At 44.8% G+C, this 19,748-nt stretch overlaps 1 protein-coding gene across 22 annotated transcripts in view; it reads right to left on the reverse strand.

Annotated features, from left to right (window-relative positions):
* The window catches only part of LOC119653390 (dystrobrevin beta), a 232,389-nt gene extending 216,037 nt beyond the window's left edge, over nt 1-16,352 (reverse strand). For 7 of the 22 annotated variants that reach the window (XR_005249689.1, XR_005249690.1, XM_038057943.1 and 4 more), the window contains exon 1: nt 15,560-16,351. The gene's annotated coding sequence lies outside the window, so the exon portion shown is untranslated. Of the gene's footprint in view, nt 1-15,559 lie in introns of all 22 variants that reach the window. The other 15 variants (XR_005249688.1, XM_038057945.1, XM_038057942.1 and 12 more) reach the window with 4 other exon arrangements.
* Nucleotides 16,353-19,748: the final 3,396 nt, after the last annotated feature.

The following is a 19,748-nucleotide window of genomic DNA, read 5'->3' on the forward strand; positions in this document are numbered from 1 at the left end:
CAACCTGACGGTCGTGGTATCGCTCATAGATTTCTTCGTTATGTAGGCTACGGAATCGTCCATCCGTCGTCATGTAGGGGGCCAAAAATTCTTTGGAGGATTCTTCTCTCGAACGCGCCCAAGAGTTCGCAATTCTTCTTGCTAAGAACCCAAGTTTCTGAGGAATACATGAGGACTTGACTTGTCTTGTACAGTAAGAGCTTTGACCCTATGATTTCGAGCGGAACAATTTTTGTAAGCTGAAATAGGCTCTGTTGGCTGCCAACAACCGTGCGCGGATTTCATCGTCATAGCTGTTATCAGTTGTGGTTTTTAACCTTAGATAGGAGAAACTATCAACGGTTTCAAAGTTGTGTCTCCTATCTTTATTCTTCCCGTTTGACCAGTGCGGTTTGATGTTGCTGGTTGGTTGGTTTTTGGTGCTGACGTTGCCACCACACATTTTGTCTTGCTTTTATTGATGTACACCCCAAGATCTCGCGCCGCCTGCTCGATTTGGATGCAGGTAGACTGTACATCTGGGGGTGTTCTTCCCATGATGTCAATATCGCCAGCGTAGGCCAGTAGTTGGGTGGACTTGAAGAGGATGATGCCTCTCACATTTACATCGGCATCGCGAACCACTTTCTCCACGATCAAGTTAAAGAGGATGCATGATAGAGCATCCCCTTGTCGTAGACCGTTATTGATGTTGAATGGTCTCGAGAGTGATCCTGCTGCTTTTATCTGGCCTCGCACATTGGTCAGGGTCAGCCTAGTGAATCTTATCAATTTCGTCGGGATACCGAATTCTCCCATGGCCCTGTACAATTTTACTCTGGCTATGCTGTCATAGGCGGCTTTAAAGTCGATGAAAAGATGGTGCAACTAATGTCCATATTCCAACTGCTTTTCCATCGCTTGCCGCAGAGAAAAAATCTAATCTGTTGCTGATTTGCCTGGAGTGAAGCCTCTTTGGTATGGGCAAATGATGTTCTGGGCGTATGGGGCTATCTGGCCTAGCAAGATAGAGGAGAATATCTTATAGATTGTACTCAGCAAAGTGATACCTTTACAATTTCAGCACTGGGTGATATCTCCCTTTTTATGTATGAGACAGATAATGCCCCGTTGCCAGTCGTCAGACATTGATTCGTGGTTCCATATTTTGAGCATCAGTTGATGAACCACTTGGTGTAATTGGTCGCCTCCATATTTCCTCCATATTCGGCTGTAATTCCATCGATGAATTGCACGGACTGTTTCTTCTATGCGTGGTGGTGGCAGCATTTGTCCTTCGTCTTCAGTTGGCGGGACCTCCAACTCGCCGATATTTTGGCTGTTGAGCAGTTCATCAAAATACACAACCCATCGCTTCAATATGCCCATTCTGTCGGAAATCAGATTTCCTTCTTTGTCTCAGCAGGATGAGCATCTAGGTGTATAAGGCTTAGGACAGAATAGTACTCGAGGTATGCCTCACGAGCTAATGAGGGTTAGATGGAGTCAAAATCCGAGGAGGGGCGAAGTATAAAGCCTAACAATTTGCTGCTCAATTGGTTACTTCGAGGCAATGGGTGTCAAAGCGGAGCTTATTGTCGAAAGTGACTCCAAGGCAAATCTTTCATCTCAAGCTCGTGATCCAGCGGAATAAAAGAGAATGCTTTAAGAAACTTTGTTAGGAAGCGGACGTAAATCCGTGGGATAGCGCCTATAAAAACGTATTAGGACCATTCATTTTGTTAAAAATAATTCAAGGGTTATTTCCACAACAAGAGCGGGGTGCTGACACCTTCCAACAGCCCCTAAATGTGACGTCGATTCCACTAGTCACCAGAGTCGAATAGGCGACTGAAAAGCCCCGAAGAGACGGAAGCGGTCCTCATCACTAAGTGTCGCAAAAGAAATTGCGCCTGTATTAGAATTGGGAATCGCCATCAAATACTTGGGAGTTATCATAGACGGAAAACTTAATTTTAAGCAGCACATAGAGCATACATGCTTGCAAAAAAGCATCCACCACAAGTATGGCTCTTGCAAGGATGATGCCAAACGTAGAAGGGCCGCGGTAGACGGAAGGAGGCCCAGCTTAAATAAGTTAACTCCGCCCCGTGATGTAATTCCTAAAGGTGGTTCCACGAGGTAAGGGAGGAGTCGGGGGTGGTTTTAGTGGGTAAAAATCCCACACTCTGGCGTGCCCAGACTAGAGTATTTTGAAAAATTCCGCCTCCTTAAAAAAAGACGAATAAACAGTAAACAGATTTTAATAAGGTTTCGTTTTACATAAAAGCTTAAAAAATGACTGATAATTTCAAGCAGAATAGAGGCAGTGTGACCGGAAATGATTGCCAGGTGTTTCTTATTCCCTTATATGCATTCGCAGCGGTGACCCACAAATTATATTAAGAGTGAAAGCCGTTCGCCAAGCCAAGTTCGAGGATGTATAACATATAACACATGGTATATCTGACAGATATTTATCCCAAGCGTCATGACTTCTGCGTTTGGAAAGGGTTTCCGAAAAAATCCTACCTAGTGGGGCCTAGGTCCACTTAATATTCGATAATACGCCAAGTCATCAGTGGACCCACTCAGTATTATGTTTTGTTATTCAAAGTTGATATGATAAGGGAATTATTTTTTCTTGCGATTAAAAAATAAGTGGAGCAATTGCCATCTGTCGTTGCTTTCGGCCACGCTGCTCCCAGGGCAGAGGTGAGGCAGCGTCTGATGAGTTGCCTCTGCCCTGGACGAAACCGTCAGTCAACATTTTCGTTCTTTTTTGAAAACTTGGGTGTTTCATTAAAAAAAAAGGAGTCCGTGGACTACAAATGAGTGCACTCAGGACTTCCAGCATCCTCAACAAGAAATACTTTTTCTTGTTTTTCTTTAACCCTTGTCCCATTCAGAAGCGGAGTTGGCTCGTCGAGATCGGTTGCGCCATTTTGTTCTGTCACAGGCCTGATCTGGATGTCGTCGGGAGGCTTTCAAATCCCCATTCAACGTATAAAGGTCGTATCCCATCGACTTCGATGTTTAGACTAATTCTCGCTAGCGCGAATTACATAACCATAAAATCGAAGATGCCTCTCTCGCAACTTTTCCACGATCGATGCAACCTATATCGACCGCCGATAAGCCCATTTCGGATGTGATTATGGCTTGTTATGCTGCGCTGCAAATCGTCTCCATTACCGTTTATTGCCTTTTGTAGTCGGCCAACACTCAGAACCATAGAGGGGACCAGGTTGGAATTACTTGATGATAAACATTTAAATTTTAATCTCCAGAATAAATTTGATTAGTTCAGTCTTCAGCTTTCATACGAGCACCGAAATAAACAGGGTATTTTCCCATGTTCTTCATTGTCGTCAGGATTTTTTTGCATGATTTTGCAGGGCATTTGATGGAAGCCGTAAGCAAGTGAAGCACAGTACCTATGGCTAATATTAAAAGAGCACCAACCACTCTTGTTAGCCATTTTTTTTTTCTTCCGCGCAAATTATCAAAGTTAGCAACGATCAGTCTCCATCCTACATTCACAAAAGTAATTAATCCTCGACGAGGTTTACGGCCTGATACCACCACTGTGGCGCAGACTGAAAGGTGATACCAATCAAGCCTTCCTATATTTTTTTAATATTACATCAAATTTTTCTTCAAAAAGTTCCAGTTAAATGACTAAAATAACTGCATCTTTTCTCAAAATCAAAACCTAACCAAATATTTTTGAACTTGAACTGCTCTTAAAAAAGATGGAGACAACGATAAGAAAACAGCTTGAATCTAATCAATACATCATTATCAGATAATAAGACACTGAAATTCATCGATGAGCAACACAGTAGGCAGTCACGTTTTCACTTAACCAGATAGCGATAAGATAGCATTTCTCCTAGCAAGTAAAGAAATATCAAACAGGTAAGTGCCGTGGAGGGAACGTGCCCCAATTCAAATGGTGGCTCGATAATGAAACACCGGGAAAAGTGTAGACGACGTAGGGATTATATAGGTGTCATAGGAATTCGATTGTGATTAATATGTCCAGGGGAGACATACAGATTTTAATTATTCAAAGCTTTACTCTTTTTTGAAATTGACTTTCTCCATCTTACGGTAATTTTTTCTATATATTGACTATCCCTAAACAAGGGTTGTTGATTGTTTGATATTCATTGATGTTGATCGAATGTTACTTTATTCTTTTCTTTTTTTTAGCAGCCGCTCCTATGTTGGGAGTGTCTTCCAGTCAAAGCATAATCACTCTTTTTATCAAAGTGTGACGTTCCAACTGACATTACTTAGTCATACATATAAAAAGGAAAAATAAATGGAGTGTGGAGATAGGAATTGATTAGTACCCCTGCGGATGTATACATCCATAATAAAACCCATTTTGATGTATGCATGCATCGTGTGGTGGCGAAGACTGAACTTTGATAACAGCAGGAAGCTGCTAACGCAGGTTCAGAGACTTTGTTGCCTAAGTATTACTAGAGCAATGAGTAATACGCCGACTTGAAGCTATCCTAAATTTACTCCCCATTAAATTGGAGGTGAAACGGCTCGATACCATTGGGGCGTGGAAGGGTGGCCAATCACACGGTCATGCGTCTATCTGGAAATTCCTTGAAAAACATCCGGTAGCCCTGATGCCGACCGACCATATGGTTTCCAGATTCATCTTTGAAAAGACATACACTGTCGTAATCACCGAAAGAAAAGAATAGTAGAAAAATGACCATGAGCCTTTTCAGAATACAGACTTAATAATCTTCACCGACGGGTCATTCATGGAGGGTGGATCGGGGGCAGGGGTGTTCTCCGAGAATCCGATTATAGAACTGGCCCGACCCCTCGGAAAAGACCATATTCCAGACGGAGATATATGACATTTCATTGGCAGCAGAAGAATGGCTGCGACAAAAGTAGAGGAGTCGCACCATTCGAATCTGTTCCGACAGTCGGGCGGCATTATCAGCACTAAATAGCAAAGACATATCAAGCCAGTTGGTGTGGAGTTGTCATCAGGTGCTGCTGAAATCTGGCCGACTGAACGAAGTATTCCTGATGTGGGTGCCGGGGCACTCTAACATCGCTGGGAATGAGGCGGCTGACAAGAGTCTGGATCCACAATGGTGGGGCCAGAACCAGCTCTTGGAATCCGACCACCTACTGTCAAGTCTACTCTGAGCGGTGAAATTGCAAGGATTCACGCAGCCGAGTGGAGAAATTTGGACTGTTTCCGGCAAGCGAAAATCCTTGTGAAAGAGTCTAGGGCCACTAGAGCGGCATTTTTGTTGTCCCTTAAGAAGTGGGACATGAAAACCCTAGTAGAACACTCTACCTCTGGAGAATGTTCTCAGATTCGCTAAAGCCTGCGAACACCGTAGGCGGGAAGCCATTGAATAGGCGATTTACGGGGATAGTACCATGGACCTAACAATGGTCTGAATGCTCGGAGCTTTGCCCCCCCCCCCCCCGCGAACTAAACTAAACAAAACCCCTTGCGCCCATGCTTCTAAAATTTCATCCTAATTAGCGAGACTCGGCCACGGAAGTGAAAAAAAAGTAGTAGTCGCCTTAAAAAAAAGGATAACCGCAGGAAAGATGAATAGTAACTTTCACGATAATGCATTGCTACGGAACGGATCAATAAACAGATCAAAGAAGACCTCTTGGGATTGATTTTCAGTCCCGAAGACAAGGCGTTACTTGATAAGTGAGAGTGGTAGAGAACGTGTCGATCCTCCAACATCTAAGTGCAGGTTCGGAGAACTGAGCTTTAGTATGCACTTACTTTCTACATCCTTAATCTTTCAGACAAATCATTTTATAACTTTTGAGTTCTTTCACTACTTTTCCTTAGATTGCTACGGAATTCCAACGAAAACACGCATTTTAACTGTTTGCGTATCATCATCATAGCTGAAACCATCTTCAGTGTGCTCCAAGGTTAGTAGGTAGGTATTAATGGCCGATTCGAGTGACCAGTTTTGGTGCCACAATCTCCTAAGTCCGTGACTACTATAGAAAGGACAAGAGTAAAAAAAATCTAGCTAGCTCAAATCTTAAGAGCCAGCCCGTAGAATTTGCGAAAGATAGCAGATCTTTACATTCAGAGATTTTGTTGAGGTCCCCAAAGAACTATTTATCTAGTTTCTGCAGTCTAGCTCTAGCTAGAGCTGGGTAATTGTAATGGAAATCCCTGAAGGTTTCTCCCTCCTCTCCGCAACTTCGAAGCTCAGTTTCTCGCAATCGGGTTTTCGTATAGGAGGACCAGAGCCTCGTTGGCTTAGCGTACGTATTTTCAAAGTCAAACAATTTAGCGGTCAATTTCACCAATGAATATGCCAATGTGTTGTTTCGATGGAGTAGCACTCTCTGCAGGTTTTTTGCTTAATTTCGTCATTCAAATTGTTCAGTCAAAGAACATAACAGACGCTTGGGATGGTCCTCTTCTCTTCTAAATAGTCAATGCAGATTATTCAGTAACTTCCTCAAAAAAATGTTTATCATAACCTGCTGAATTTTCAAAATAGAAGCGTAAACCGATTCAATTTACCTATACTTTTGGTGACTTAAGTCTAGTAGCTGATAAAACAGGTCTTTCTTTCTACATAATCCGTTGATTTGACTCAGGTACTCATTCACAGCTGAGTCGACTGGTATCCGACGCCAAATCACGATGCAAATCTTACCGTCACCAGTGAGATTTGAACCGCGACCTTCAGTATGACAGCTTTGTGCTCTAATCACTCAGCTATCCGGACAGGGATATATCCTCCGCTGTAATTCCTTCCAGGTGGTCCATGGGTATCACATAATAGCACGCTAGGACCAATTCTCCAAAAACTTTCTCGGTTCATGTGTCGCTAAGACTAGCTACGCATGAAAAAGCATGAAACTTAAGATTATTTCTCTGTAAAAGGCAGGAATGCAAAGGTCAAAGGTCCCACCGTGGAGCGAACGACAGCTTGGACTCAGTCGCCGCAATCAATGAACTGCTGGAGAAAATGAAGAACAGGGCAGACCAATCTGCAGCACTCGAAGTGAGTCTTGATTAACGCTGGTCTTCTCTCGGGAGGAAGATTTGGGCATCGCATTGACATAAGAGCCTCGGATCGGAGAATACTAAATCATCAAAGGATGTCAAAGCAAATATTAAAAATATTATTTACTCCAGAACACATGAGGCACTGATCGATACAAGCTCTCCTCCTCGACTTACTCGCCTCACAACCGAACATTACCTATAAAAGACATAACATCTAACGTCTATAATCGCATCAAGAAAAACAAGCCCGTTGATAAGCTATATGCCAATACAAGGCACACGTTTTGGGGAATTCGCAAATCAACGAACGGGGCGATTCTCTCTTCAGCTTTAGTATTAGCGTAAACGTATTTTTGTGCCACCGAGGCAGTAGACTGACCTTCCATTTCCTCAGGCCGGGGAATCATGGCGGCGGTTCTTTTTGATTACCGTACTAACTGACAATTTTCCCATCATAGCTGTATAATTTTTAGTCTTAATCTCACTGTAGAGGTTTCCCAGCCACCCCAGATGAAGCGACTGGAGGAAGTTCAGGTTATCAAAACCAGACTTATCCGTGCTCCTAATTCCTACCTACCATTACGACGAATTAAAGTGAAAGGTCGGGAGTCTGGAAAAGCATTCAAACTCGCCTTTAGAATCTTGTACCCGGCAAAATGCAACAAAAAGACAATGGGTCGTTCCACTGCGGTGGGAACGAAGACCTATCATCAGAACAACAAACGAGGAAAATCTTCTGAATGTGCTGTAGGCATATATACTGGCATCCATACAAGGACTGCCAGAAGAGGTATAAGCCACCCATTAGGACTGCCAGAAGACAGTCCTGACTCGGTTACTGCCAGAACATTGGAAGCACCAACAATTCTGCGTAACTCAATAAAATTCTGGCCAAGGGACATAGAAGCACATCCTTCCTCGGATACCAGCTTGTCGTGGTGGGGGAGCTTGTAGTAGTTTACTACTATACTAAGGGTGTCCAAAAACACATGAAGATGGAAACAAAGGATTGTAACTCTCCAAGTGGTAAGAAGTCACAGAATTCGAATCCACCCGCGACTCTGAGAAATCAGATCGTGGCCGGGGCACGGATTTTGGAGGCCTCACCTATTTCATGTTCCCCCACGGAGAAATCTGTGGAAGTCAGGCTCTTCACTTCAGTGGAAAACCTACACCCCGTGTCTACGACGCGGTCAGCCAAAAAGGATAGTACAGCAACGCCCTTAATGAAAGGAACAGGAAATCTGACCACGGCCGGCCAGTCGGTGACACTGTTGCCTAACTCTTCTAAAATACGGGGGAGGAAGGCTCGGCAGAAGGAAACTTTAGCCGCAAAGGAGAAGGGACTACAGGCTTGCCTGTCAGAACTTTCTCCTCCCCCTGTACCCGGAAAAACGGAAGAACGGGAAGCTGGTAATGTGGACACAACTGGTCTAACGCCGGTATGTGATCGGACGCAAGAAAACGGAACTTTCGGTGGTAGGTGAGGACAAGCTGGTAACCCCGGTGAGATTCATACTGAACGCAGCAGACCTTTCAGTTAGCGGCGATTTTCATATTAGACTGCACTTACGGCTACAAACATAAGAGTTAGTCAAATCAACCTGCAGCATGCCAAAGCTTCTTCCTATCTACTGGCGGCAAAGCTGGCAAAGTTGCAGGACTAAGAATATTTCTGGTTCAAGAGCCATGGGTTCGTTTTAACAGAATCTGTAGTATTGGATCAGTCAAGGAAACTAAGATCTTCTTCAATGAAAGATCCTCGAGACCGAGGGCCTGCGTTCTGATGTCAAAATTGTTAGAGGCAACCATGCTGAGACAATTCTGTTCGCAGGACCTTGTTGCGGTCAACTTACAATACCAGGTTAATGTAAGAGGAGAAACGTCATAGCTGCCTCTGCTTACTTACCCTATGATTCTTTGTGCTCTCCGCCGACGCAAGAACTAAGGGATCTGGTAGTGTATGCAGAATCAAGAGGCCTTGAACTTTTAATAGATTGTGATGCGAACGCTCAGCATATTTGTTGGGGCAGTAGCAAATGCAATCCTAGAGGAGAGAAGCTCTTTGATTTTATCACTTCAGCTGGTCTGATGACCACGGGTGGGTGCGCCCCTACGTTCTTGGGGCCAAGAAGAAGTGAAGTAATTGACCTAACAATCTGCACTTCAAAGTTGTTAGAGGTGATTAGAAACTGGCGAGTACTAGATGAAGTCTCACTCTCAGATAACCGTTACTTAGAATTTAGTGCAACGGTTGCAGAGGAAAGGCTGTAATACAAAGACGGAATCCTAGGAAAACGGATTGGACGAAGTTCAATGAACGTCTTGGCAACAAAGTTGAGCTCCCTAGGCGACTAAGGATTCCTTTAGCGATACAAGATCAATTGAAAACTCTGAACCGCACACTTTCAGTGTGCTTTGAAGAGGCTTGTTCTATTTCCCAAGGTGAACGTGGTAAAACGGTTCCATGATGGAAACGAGAACTGTAGAGACTCAGAAAATCAACCAGACGGGTTGAGGGTCTAGAAGTACACCACCCGGGAGAACAGATCTCAGAACTGGGAAGAAGTGAATTGGCGGTTTCTGCAAACCCTTCAACACGAAGGTCTTGCGAGGGAAATTGGGACCCTGCGAGAGCGGTTGCTACCAACGAAAATGCGAGAGCTGTTATACTATCATTTGAACACTTCAAAGCGCCTGGCATGGATGGCATCTACCCAGCGATGCTAAAGGAGGGTATAGAGGACTTAGAGCAGCTTCTAAGAAATATTTTTCGAGGATGTCTTGCCTTGGGCTACGTGCCTCCTTCTTGGCAGAAGGTGAAGGTAGTGTTCATACCAAAGCCTGGGAAAGATGACTATTCAAATCCCAAGAACTTCAGGCAAATCAACCTAACATCATTTTCGCTGAAATGTCTGAAGAGACTGGTTGAGCGTCACATTCGCGAGCAGGCGCTAAGGTCGCACCCCCTAAATAAAAACCAACATGCTTACCAACGTGGAAAGTCCTGTTAGTCTGCTCTTCATTCTCGGGTTTCAAAGATAGAGGATGCAACTCTGAAGAGTGAGTACGCGATGGGGGTGTTCGTGGACATTGAAGGGGCTTTTAACTGTGCGCCCTTCCAAAAGCTCTGTGACATCGCCAGAGAGCATGGTGTTGACGAAATTCTAATAAAGTGGATCTACGCTATGCTAACGCAGAGATTGTTGTGTGCTGAAGTGGGTGTTGATCGTTACCTATAGGGCCTACAAATAAGTTCTGTCGGTTTTTTCTTTAAATTTGAAGCTTTATTGTGAAAAATTGGTTATACATTCATTGTTCAAAGTATTGCCCATCGCTAGCCACAACTTTCTTCCATCTTTCAGACAATTCATAGATACCATCGCGGCAAAAATTGGCCTGCTCGGCCACTATCCACTCATCGAGCCATTTTTTGAGTTCGTCGTAAGAGAAGTGCTGGTCAGCCAAGCCATGTTGCATCGACCGGAACAAATGGTAATCAGAAGGAGCAATGTCTGGAGAGTACAGCGGGTGGGGTAGGACTTCCCATTTCAAGGTTTCTAGATATGTTTTAACGGGCTGTGCAACATGTGGACGAGCATTGTCATGTTGCACAATCACTTTATCATGCCTTTGCTGGTATTGCGGCCGTTTTTTCTTGAGTTCGCGGCTCAAACGCATCATTTGACGTCGGTAGAGTTTGCCAGTGACCGTTTCGTTCGGTTTTAGCAGCTCATAGTATACCACACCCAGATGGTCCCACCATATACACGGCATGATCTTCTCACCATGAATATTCGCTTTGGCCGTCGATGATGAGGCATGGCCGAGGTATGCCCACGTTGCCCGACGCTCGGGATTATCGTAATGGATCCACTTTTCATCGCCAGTAACTATTCGATGCAGAAAACCCTTCCTTTCTTGTCGTTGGAGCAGATGTTCGCACGTGAAAAAACGGCGTTCGACGTCTCTTGGCTTCAATTCATACGGAACCCAACTTCCGACCTTTCGGATCATTCCCGTTACTTTTAAACGGTTGGAAATGGCTTGCTGAGTGACTCCAAGTGTTTTTTCAAGTTCTTCTTCCGTTTGCGATGAATCTTGGTCGAGCAATGTCTCTAATTCTTCATCTTCAAAAATTGTTGGCCGTCCGGCGCGCACTTCGTCTTCCAAGTCAAAATTGCCACTTTTAAACCGTCCAAACCACCTCTGACACGTTCGTTCAGATAGAGCATGGTCACCATAAACTTCCACCAAAATGCGATGACTTTCGGTTGCTTTTTTCTTCATATTGAAATAATGAAGTAGAACTCCCCGCAAAAACACATTATTTGGTACAAAATTGGCCATTTTCGTTGATGAAAAAAGTATTGTTCTTTACACTTCAATTAAATAATTTATACTGACGTTTGTGCCTATTGACAGTAGCTTTCCGATGAATGTTTGGAAATGTGGATCAATGGAATAAAAAACAAGCTACGCCATCTATTGTGAAAACCGACAGAACTTATTTGTAGGCCTAATAACAACGGAAGCGACGCAAGGCTGCTCTCAAGGAGGTGTGCGATCGCCACTTCGTGGAGTATGCTGATCAACTTACTACTATGCGAATTGCAAAATCTACCAATACACGTTGGAGCTTATGAGGATGACGTGACTGTGCTGGCTGTTGGTCGAGATCTCGGAATGGTGTGTAGAATACACAACAGGCCGTTGATTTGGTTGGTGCCTCAGGCATGGAGTTTCAGTAAATGCAAATAAAACTACAATGGTATTATTTACAAAAAGGAGGAAAGGAGGAAAGGAGGCACAGAGCATTGGAAGAACTGAATCTAGTTTTCGCAATGCCTTCCGATTCTCAGATACCCATACATCTGTTTGGTAGAAGATATGATGTTATCTTGAAACCAAGAGAATTCTGTTTCTAGATTCAATACGGTCATTGTGGTGTAGAGGGAAATGAAATCTCGAATGCCTTAACAAAAGGGGCTTCAACTTTCCCGATGCCCGGACCGGAACCAGCAATTGGGGTAGCATTGACTAATGTTGCTACCAAAAACTGGGAACTTCCCATAATGACAGATAGCGAAGTCTTAATTCTGCTAGACAGACCAACTTTTGCTGTCAGAATCAAACATACTACAAAGTTTATACAGTCGAAAAGCAGGAAGATTCGCAGAAGTATTGTGGGCATTCTGACTGGCCATAATTCACTAGCTGGGCATATGTTCAGAATAGGAATTATCCAAGATGATACGTATCCATCCTGTAATGAGGAAGCAGAATCCATAGAACATTTTCTATGTGAATGCATCAGACATCAGACTTTTGGTGCTGATGTACTTCAACTGCAGCGGGTAGCATCACATCTACTAACGGAAATCCTGCCATACATAAACGTATCCGGAATATTCAGTTAGACGGGTACAATGGACCACAATGCTCTGAGTGCTAAGAGGCTTTGCCTCTTTCCCACCTCAAACACACATACACATATTTCCTTAAAAATCGGAAGACTTTTGGCGGTAATCTTCTGGTGCGACCCAGGAAGTCTAGAGGTGTTTCGAAGGAAAATCAATAATGAAAAGGGCCGCAGTGAATAACTGACCCTAGCCTGCGACATAATACAGTAATTGGTATCCAGCGGGATAAGTCTCACATAAACATATGACCGGAACCAGCGGTATATCATCATCAACGGCACAACCGGTATCCGGTCTAGGCCTGCCTTAATAAGGAACTCCAGACATCCCGGTTTCGCGCCGAGGTCCACCAATTCGATATCCCTAAAAGCTGTCTGGCGTCCTGGCCTACGCCATCGCTCCATCTTAGGCAGGGTCTGCCTCGTCTTCTTTTTTTACCATCGATATAGCCCTTATAGACTTTCCGGGCTGGATCATCCTCATCCATACGGATTAAGTGACCCGCCCACCGTAACCTATTGAGCCGGGTTTTATCCGCAACTTGACGGTCATGGTATCGCTCATAGATTTCGTCGTTATGTAGGCTACGGAATCGTCCATCCTGGGTGGACTTAAAAAGGATCGTACCTCTTGCATTTATCTCAGCATCACGGATCACTTTTTCGAGGGCCAGGTTCAAGCGGACGCATGATAAGACATCCCCTTGTCGTAGACCGTTGTTGATGTCGAATGGGCTTGAGAGTGATCCTGCTGCTTTTATCTGGCCTCGCACATTGGTGAGGGTCAGCCTAATCAGGCTTAGCAATTTCGTAGTATATACCACCCTATAAAGAACTGTCCCTTTAGAATAAAAGTCGCTTCCAACAAAACGTGCCAGTTCCTCTCGTAACAAAACATTTCTTTTATTTTATCAATTTTTACTTTTCTCTCTAAGACATGGGAATGAATATTTTCATAAATTAGGAACAAATCGGCACCTGAAGTAAGCAAATGTTACATAATTTATTGAGAACTTCTCTTTCAGTATCCGCTTACTAGCTCGATCGTAAGCAATTGACCAACATTTCCTTATATGTATAAGGATCTTGAGGTGATGTTTAATAGGAAACTTCGATTCAATCTGAATTACGTCGTCATCTTCAGTCGAGCTTCTAGAGTAGCCAGATCCATTCTTCGCTCCCCAATAAGTTCGTTAGTATCCTTTCCTCGGTTATACTTTATAATTCCCTCGTCTGTAATAGGATCCTGGCTGCCATGATTGGGTTTTCCTTACAATTGAATCAGTTCAAAGGAAGTTCAGCCATTCTTTTAGCATTAAAAGTCTCGCCTACACCCTGATCGCCCAGCTTTCCTTGGTCTTTCTTTACAATGTATTATACAAGATCTGCAAACGATGCATGCGTTAATTTGAAACTTTACAACGACATGATGGGTACCTCTATCACTCCCGTTATTCATTACCGCGACCCAGTTCGCAGCTTCCGAACCCTTAGTGCGTTTGAAGTACCATTCGCGGCGTTCTTTTGCTATTTCAATTTGCCAATTCATAAAATGCTGATGAGCGATAATCGTTTGCATCTTGGTCCTCCGGCCTTATCTTTTGTTACTTACAAAGAAGATTCCGAGCTTCTTCGAATCAACTTGTAACTGTTTATCTCTGTTTGTGGAATAAATAGAAAAAAATAAATAAAAGATGAAATAAAGCATTTGTAGAATAATAGGTGAAGATAACATGAGTGACGCAAGATAGCACTGAGTAGAAAAGCTTTGTGAAGGTCATACTCTCTGGTCGCAAGCGCACATACGAATAGGATGGGAGCTGAGGAAAGTAATTAAAGGGCTTAGAAAAGGCTTTGGATCAGTTGAGTTAAATTGAGGCAACCGGACCCCCTCAACCCCTCAAGTAGTGAAATTGCCAACTCAATTCAATTCGCTCCAATGAAAAGGCATCAACATTTATTTCATTTATATTTAATTCATTGGAATCCTCTTCTTGCAATATCCGTCACAACGTGCGCCCACTCCGGCCAGCTGTGTCCGAAGACCTGGCAACTTTCGGAAATTAATATTTAATGTAACGAACGGGCCAAGAAGTCCCCATCAACCCAGGCCAAATCCCATCCACCGATGTGGTCACGAGCCACAACTGCATCTCAAAGTTATAAAAACACTTTCTCCAGCCGCACCGGGAGTGAAATTATGAAAATGACGGATGAAAGGCAAACGAACATTTCCAGCGAAATGACCCTCCGAAAGAGGAAACCTCCAGCCAGGTGGACGACGGAGCACAGAGAAATGTCCTTTGTGGGAAAGTTCCATGAAAGACTATGCAAATTCTGCGAAGGATCAAGGCGAAACTTTGTCCGAAAGACAGCCAATTACCAGGACATGGCCATTTCAATAAGATGGTGGCTGAAGGATTGGAAGCAACCGCTCCCCGTCCCACCGCCACGCCAAGGACCAGCGTTTTCCTCCCGAAACCCAGCGCCGTCGCCACCCACAGCCCACTCCACTCGCGCTCCTGCTTTCAAAGGACGCTTGTTCTCGTTCGTCGACTGCTACTTGAAGGAATGTGCAGGATATGTATGCTCGCTATTTGGGTTGCGAATCGATTCGAGAAACTCATGGATTTCGGGGCGTAGGAGTCCTTGTGGACGATTCCCAATTGGAGTATTCCTGGAACTTGGCAGAATGGTGTGATGCGGACTGCTCCCCGTGGCAGTTTCTCGGAAGGACTTCTGGTTTTCTGGCGACGGTTCACTGGCAGACTCTGGATCAGGGTCAGGTTGGGGCAGCGAGGCGGGCCCAGGTCGTCTGCAGATCGCAACTCCAGGTGTCGTTCATTCACCGCACCGCCAGCGCTGGACGGTTTACGGGACGAGTCGCCGAGTCACACATCCTCCCCCCGTGCCGTTCCCGCGAGTTAATCGACAACAAACAAAAACAACTCCAACCATGCAAACGTCAAAGTAGCGGCGCCGCAGAACGGAAAACAGGTTCCACCTTTCCTTCGGGTCTCCGGAACTCGAGCGAGCTCCAAAGGGGTGACATCTGCAACGCTCCCACCGAATTTTCTTCAATGAAAACGCTCGGTACTCACCTGAGTAGCAATTACCCTGCCACCGGCCGATAGTTTCCACGCAATTTCACTACTCGCCGATCAGCAAGACGCGAAAACTTCTCTGTTTACTGGCAAATGTTGTGGCGCGTCTTTCGCGAAATGGGCACCCGACTCGCCCCCCGCTGGGGACACACAACCACTCTCACGACACTCGAGGAATTCCTCGTAAGGATTCTGAAAATGTTGGCCACGGCACCCTATGCGGCCGAGAAGTGCGAAAATGCACAGAAACACCTGCACCGCGAGGAAAACAGATTTTTGCACACCTGACACCCAACCGGAGATGACGACGCAGCGGACGCGGATTTTCACACACTCACTCGCTGCAGTGGCTTTCCTGGTGACTGCAGTCCAACTTCCTTTTCCCGGCCACCTTCCGTGCACCCGCTCAGGCTTTTCTTATTGTAATTTCTCGGGTATTGATCAATTTCCACTCAAGAGTTTTCATAGGAAGACGAACGACGGCACTTGCACTTCGCTGCAGCGACTTCCCACGGACTTGCACTCGCGAATTCCAGCCCCGCTCGACAGTCGGATGCCTGTTCAACGGTGGGCGATAGTACACAACACGGAAATTTTCTTCGCACCGTGAAAAACTAGGGAAAACTCTCGTCCCTATTCCGCTCGCACGACAGCGACTTCTCCCCTTGGCGAATGAGAATGTTCTACGACCAGCGACGGAGTGCTGGCGCGACGTACGTCGAGCGGCGGTGGTCCATGGAATTGTGCGCAACGAAGCGAATGAAATCGGAGTACGAGAATACTGCTCCGGGTAAATGTCAATGCAATGGAGGGGAACAGTATAGATTATACTTAGTGACCCTCTGTACAAATAATTTCTTCAAAAATTTAAGTAAGCTTTGTTAACTCTAAAAAAATCAAATATGGTAGCTAAAATCACCAGAACTTACATAATATCAGTTAAAATCTCGGTGAACATTAATCTTGTGGCGCAGCGGGGTTAACAACATTCGAAATTTATTTCGAAATTTATTTCAAATGTTGTTAATTCGATTGACAGTGGCCACTATCGGTGTCCTCCGTGGCGGAGCAGGTCATGATTAATTAATTTTTGAATTGTAAAATATGAATATTGATAAGTTGAGAAATGTCAGTTTAAGAAAATAAAAAGAAGATTATGTCCCGTCTCCATGTAATGAGTGTATTTTTGCCTTCATTGGATTTAAAGTAATTTGCAATTTAATTAAGCTCTCCAAAGTGTCATGCAGTGGCTAACATGTCTGAAGTTAGTGAAAAGGAAGAGTTTTCACTAGACGAACAATTTTCTGGTATTTTAACAACACCACTCACTGAAGCACAATGTCTAGTTCTGTCCGGTATCCCGAATAAAGACGCTCAAAGTAATGTGTGGCTTTACCTAATAAGGTAGAACTACAATCTAATTTTACGATTAGAACATAGCTCTCTAATCTCGCACGTAACTAGTTTATTGGTAGATATCAATGCGATCGCTACAAATAAAGTAAAAGTTCAGCGCACTTTTCCATCAAACATTTCGAAATTTTGTTAAGCCTAAGCCTAGAGAAAAGGGGAGTCGCAATTCTTTGCCCCATAAAGCAAAGACAAGCGGACAGGTCCTCAGGTTGCGTGCTGTGCAATAGGACAATAACGTATTCAAAACAATCTTATTTTCAATGAACCTAGAATTGAATTCGGAAGAGGTTAAAGATATAACGATTACGAAAGACGCAATCAAGGTGGCTGAGGAGAAAACCATCAGACACGATCCTTGGATCAAAAGAAATGAACGGTTTGTCGAAACTTATCGATGAGAAAAATGCTACACATGAACCCAGAGGCAATATTCCGAGCGGCTACTTAATGCCACAACATAATCTCTGCACAACGAAGGAGCAGGGCGGTGCAGCCACCTGCCCTACCACGTATACTCGAAGCAGTCAAAAATGCACTTAAAATACTCAAAAACAACAAAGCGCCCGTTGTTGATAGAATACCTGCAGAGTTTCTAAAAGGAGGCGGCCTGGTCTGATTACGCTTTAGGTTAAAGCTGCATAATTCGAAAAGTCCTCACACGACCTCCTCATGGTGGTCGTTGGAAACTGAATACCTTGGACACCTTCAGTTTCAAATAAGACCCTCACCCTGGTGGCCGGGCTAGCCAGGGTGAACATTCCCGGACTACTCGCGGGACCAAGACATGGACTCAATTTTAAAAATAAAAAAAAACGACGATAGAAGAAGAGGGGTTAATGCCAAGCGCATCATTGGAAAATGAGCTGCTAGCATCGAGCGAGGAGACAGTAGCCGTCGAGAGCAGTACACCAAGATCAAGAGCCAGTACCAGAAGGTCATGCATATTCTCAGCAAGAAAAGAAGAATAAGGAGGCTGGTACTTTCGATGAGCGGGATAAAAAAGACCCCGCTAAATAGCAGGCGATTGTTGAGGAATATAACAGCAAATGCCTGGCAGACGAGCGGAAGGCGAGCAAGATCACAAGCGGAGCAGAACCACAAACTGCGAAACCCTTCAGCGATGTGGCCAGGAGTCACTTATGTTTGGCGCTGACGGCTGCTAATTCAGCTAGCGGTAAACTAGGGCCGGAGGTGCGGACCAGGCTGTCGGATAAGGTCATTGAGCATCTTCTGGACGCCGAAGGCTAACACAAGTGATTTATCCCCAGTTTTGATTCCTTTCAGGTGGTCCGTGGATTTCACGTTATAGCTTGCGAGAACCAATTCTCTAGGGGTTTTCTCGGTTCGTACGTCGCTAGGATCAGCGACGCCTAGGGGAGCGTAAAGCTCAATGTCATCCCTTACGACTAGATTTCTGGAAGACCAGTCGGTCACATCTGCTTGCCGACGATCCGCATGGATAAGGACAAACTCGTCCAATCCCTGCGCCTTCAAAACCAGGATCCCCATGGACGACTGGGTTGTTCTCAAGGAGGAGGAACCCCAGACAACCAGCCAACCTTTTCTACCCCATATAAACAAAGAGTGCCTGGAGGCACATGAAAAGGACGACTATAAAGTGTGTTTCGAAGTTAGGAACGCAAAGGTAAAAGTGTTCCGCTCTGCAAAACCAGACGACGACCTAGATCCAATCGACACCGCCACCGAGCTGTTGGAGGAGATGATAATCCACGGTTCGCCGAGGGACCTCACACGCAAGCTGATCATGCTGAAAGTAACGCAGATAAATCTGCAGCAGTCCAAGTGTGCCTCGACTAATCTGCTTGTCTTCATCCTAGAGGAAGACATCGACATCGCACTAATACAGGAGCCTTGGGTTGAAGGCGACCGAATCATCAAAGGGATCCAAAGCAAATATTTTAATTTATACCACAGCAAAGGAGACGCTGATCAGGACAGACCAAGAGCATGTATCCTCGCGAGGAAAAGTCTGCACGCTTTTCTGTGTCCGAACCTGAGTTCCAGCGACCTAATCGTGGTCAAACTGGAGCAGGTGAAGGCAGAGAACGTGTATATTTTCTCGGCTTGCATGGCTCACGACCGATCAGCTCCGCCAGAAGAACTACAACATTTGACGAACACCATAGCAACAAAGAAGGCCAACCTGTTGATAGGCTGCGACGCCAATGCAAGACATACGCTTTGGGGCAGCTCCGAAATCAACGAGGGAGGTGAGTCATTCTTTGATTTTATTATTAATTCAAGTCTATCGGTGTGTAATAGAGGCACTACACTAACCTTCCATTTCCCAAGCTCGGAGAACTGTGACGGTTGGGAGGAGGTCCTTGATATCACCCTAATAACCGACAATGGAATTCTTAGGGTGGAGAACTGGAGAGTGTCTGACCAGAGATACTTCTCAGATCACAGTTGGATACTTTTCAATCTAGATCTCGCTGCAGAGGACTGCAAACCCTTCAGAGGCCTCGGGGAGATCAACCAGAGAAAGTTTGGTCAAGTAATCAAGAACAAACTCTCTGGTGCGCAAATTGGGAAGATTGGCACAACAGACGAACTGGAGTCAAAGGTCGGGGCGCTTAAAAAGGCATTCGATATCGCCTTTAGAGTCTCGTGCCTTACTGAGTACAGCAAGAAGACACTGCCAGGGACCAGGGAAATTTTCAACATCTGCTACATAAATATTGGCAGCCATACAAGAACTGTCTGAAGAAATACAAGTCGGCCATCGAAAGCAACAGGCGGTCTTGGTTGA

The sequence above is a fragment of the Hermetia illucens genome, chromosome 4 (assembly GCF_905115235.1).
Source record: "Hermetia illucens chromosome 4, iHerIll2.2.curated.20191125, whole genome shotgun sequence".
Classification (NCBI taxonomy): Eukaryota; Metazoa; Arthropoda; class Insecta; order Diptera; family Stratiomyidae; genus Hermetia; species Hermetia illucens.